Raw genomic sequence first — 4056 nt, forward strand, 5'->3', positions numbered from 1 at the left:
GTTCTCAACTTGTGGGTCATGACCCTTTGGGGATCGAATGACCCTTTCACAGGAGCCACCTAAGACCATAGGAAAACACATATTTCTGATGGCCTTAGGAACAGAAATACCATTCCTCTATCCATCTCCAGGCTGGTTCACCCACATACAGATATGCCCACTTATGAGTACCCAGTGTGACGACTGTTATCCTACACCATGCTTCAAAACAAAACTTCACTGATTTGTAATTAGAAACAAATATTTCACAATATACAATTACATATTTTTGTGATTAATCACTATGCTGTAATTATGTTCAATTGTAACAATTAAAACACATCATGTATATCAGATATTTATATTATGATTCATGACAGTAGCAAAATTATAGTTATGAAGTAGCAATGAAAATAATTTTATGGTTGGGGGTCACCACAACATGAGGAACTCTATGAAAGTGTCGCAGCATTAAGAAGGTTGAGAACCACTGCTCTACATCTTTGAAAATTTTATTAAAATATTTTGCTTTGTCTTCTTGAGCTGCCCTTTGAGATGTTCGATTCTGTCCTTTGACTTCACCAGTTCTTTCATGTGCTTTAACTATTCTATGATAAGGGCAAGTTTCAGAGTCTCTTCTGACATCCATTATGATCTTTATTTCCTAAATTTTTAATGATCTTTTGCTCTTTCTTGAGTGCTTGTCTTGATATACTCATGAGGTCTTCTGTCTTGAGATGTTCTTGAAATTCAGAGGGGATAGAATCAGGTCATATTTTGCCTCTCCTGCACTTGTTTTAATTTTCTTCAGTGTTAACCTGAACTTATATATGAGCAATTGACGGTCTGTTCCACAGTCAGTCCCTGGCCTGATAGAAGCTGCTGATATTGAGCTTCACCACTGTCTCTTCCCACAGATGTAGACAATTTGATTTCCATGTATTCTATCTACAGAAATTCATATGTGGAAGTCCATGTGTCCACCTTTTGTGTTGTTGAAAAAAGGTTATTTTCCAGGAACAAATAATCAGTTTTGCAAAATTCTATCATGTAATCTCTAGCTTCATTTCTCTCACTAAGTTCTTATTTTCAACTTCTGGTCATTCCTCTTCATTTTCAAGGTTTTTTTTTTTGTTTTGTTTTAAACGTTTTATTAGGGGCTCATACAACTCTTATCACAGTCCATACATATACATACATCAATTGTATAAGGCACATCTGTACATTCTTTGCCCTAATCATTTTCTTTTCTTTCTTTTTTTTCTTCCCTTTTCTTTTTTTACATTTTATTAGGGACTCATACAACTCTTATCACAATCCATACATGTACATACATCAATTGTATAAAGCACATCCATACATTCCCTGCCCCAATCATTCTCAAAGCATTTGCTCTCCACTTAAGCCCTTTGCATCAGGTCCTCTTTTTTTCCCCTCCCTCCCCGTTCCTCCCTCCCTCATGTGCCCTTGTTAATTCATACATCGTTATTTTGTCATATCTTGCTCTATCCGGAGTCTCCCTTCCCCCCCTTCTCTGCCGTCCCTCACCCAGGGAGGAGGTCACATGTGGATCCCTGTAATCAGTTCCCCCTTTCCAACCCACTCACCCTCCACTCTCCCAGCATCGCCCCTCACACCCTTGGTCCTGAAGGTATCATCCACCCTGGATTCCCTGTGCCTCCAGCACTCATATGTACCAGTGTACAACCTCTGCCCTATCCAGCCCAGCACGGTAGAATTCGGATCATGGTAGTTGGGGGGAGGAAGCATCCAGGATCTGGGGGAAAGCTGTGCTCTTCGTCGGTACTACCTTGCACCCTGACTGACCCATCTCCTCTCCTAAACCCCTCTATGAGGGGATCTCCATTGGCCGACACTTGGGCCTTGGGTCTCCACTCTGCACTTCCCCCTTCATTCAATGTGGTATATATATATATACATATATATATATATATATATATACACACACACACATATATTCTTTTTTTTTTTTTTTTGCATGATGCCTTATACCTGGTCCCTTTGGCACCTCGTGATCACACTGGCTGGTGTGCTTCTTCCATGTGGGCTTTTTTGCTTCTGAGCTAGATGGCCACTTGTTCACCTTCAAGCCTTTAAGACCCCAGACACTATCTCTTTTGATAGCCGGGCACCATCAGCTTTCTTCACCACATTTGCTTATGCACCCATTTGTCTTCAGAGATCCTATCATGGAGGTGTGCAGCCAATGATATGATGATTTTTTGTTCTCTGATGCCTGATAACTGATCCCTTTGGGATCGCTCACTCAGTCAGGTTGGTGTGTTCTTCCATGTGGGCTTTGTTGCTTCTGAGCTAGATGGCCTCTTGTTTATCTTCAAGCCTTTAAGACCCCAGACACTATCTCTTTCGCTAGCCGGGCACCATCAGCTTTCTTCGCCACATTTGCTTATGCACCCATTTGTCTTCAGAGATCCTATCATGGAGGTGTGCAGCTAATGATATGATTTTTTGTTCTTTGATGCCTGATAACTGATCCCTTCGGGACCACGCGATCACACAGGTTGGTGTGTTCTTCCATGTGGGCTTTGTTGCTTCTGAGCTAGATGGCCGCTTGTTTATCTTCAAGCCTTTAAGACCCCAGTCACTATCTCTTTTGATAGCCGGGCACCATCAGCTTTCTTCACCACATTTACTTGTTCACCCACTTTGGCTTCAGCAGTTGTGTCGGGAGAGTGAGCATCATAGAGTACCAATTTAATAAATGAAAGTATTCATGCATTGAGGGAGTGCTTGAGTAGAGGCCCAAGGTCCTTCCGCCACCTTAATATTAAACCTATAAATGTAGACAATTAGATCTATTTCCCCATCCTCATATATATGATTGCATGTACACGTCTTTGTCTAGACCTCCATAAATGCCCCTTGACTCCCAGCTCCTTCCTCCCTCTCCCTTGACTTTCCTCCTGCCCCACCACCATGCTCCGTCCCCACCTGGGCTACAGCTATACCTCTTCTCTAAGCAACCTTACCCTTGATCGTTCCCCATCAGGTCTGTCACTCCCCCATCACTACCATTTTGGGTCCCATGTTGTTCCCTTTATTTTCAAGTTTGCATACAATTGCCAACTATCATCAATGCATCTAGATTGTATTGCGGCAGTTACATAATCTGTTGTGAATTTGGGACCTGAGAGGATTAAGAGTGAAGTGGTGGAGTCCTGTCTGTCAATCGGGTCATAGCCTATGAGGCCTCTGTGTGGGCATGGCCTTCTCCTGAGAATTCTGGGAACTCCCACATTTCCTCTTTGGAGGCAGAAGACACACACTCTCTCTCTTCTCATAAGACACATGGCTCTATGTCCTGGGAGCTGAAGAAGCCACATGAACCTACTCTGATGCAACCAGACCTCTGGAGCTGGAGAAGCCATAGAGAGACCCCTGCCAGCACTGAGATGCTTACAACACTACTGGATCCACAAGAGTTCCAACCCACTAGCCTGTGATCCTCCTACAGTCAGCATCATTGCATGTGTTTTGTGAGTCTGAAAAGGACTTTGTGAATTGGTACATATGGGCTAATATTGGACTTATAGACTTGATATAGATTGGACTGTGATATTTTCTCAATATTCAATTGTTCTTGCATATAAACCTCTTTCTTATATACATATGAGTGTCTATGAATTTGTTTCTCTAGTCTATCCAGACTAACACAGCATGTTTGATCAATTTCAGACTGTAGTGGCTGGTAGAATTGTTCAGTTTCCTCGCCACTAAGTTCTATGGTTGTTGTGTCAATTTGAATAATAGTTGTATTGATTGGATTTTTTGAAGCTGGATAAATATAATCCTACCACCGAGGGCATTGTACTTCAAGATTGATTTTATAATGTACTTTTGACAATGAATCCCATGCCATTCCTCTTATGTTTTTTCTTGAAAAGTAAATCATATGCTTTTTCTATTTAAAATAGCTAATATCAGTCAATTTCATCTCACAAATTCCTAGGATGTTGATCTTTATACGTTCCATTTCATTTTTTGATAACTTCCAATATTCCTAGATTCATAATTGGCACAATCCAAGTTCCAGTG

The sequence above is a fragment of the Tenrec ecaudatus genome, chromosome 5, assembly GCF_050624435.1.
Source record: "Tenrec ecaudatus isolate mTenEca1 chromosome 5, mTenEca1.hap1, whole genome shotgun sequence".
Classification (NCBI taxonomy): domain Eukaryota; kingdom Metazoa; phylum Chordata; class Mammalia; order Afrosoricida; family Tenrecidae; genus Tenrec; species Tenrec ecaudatus.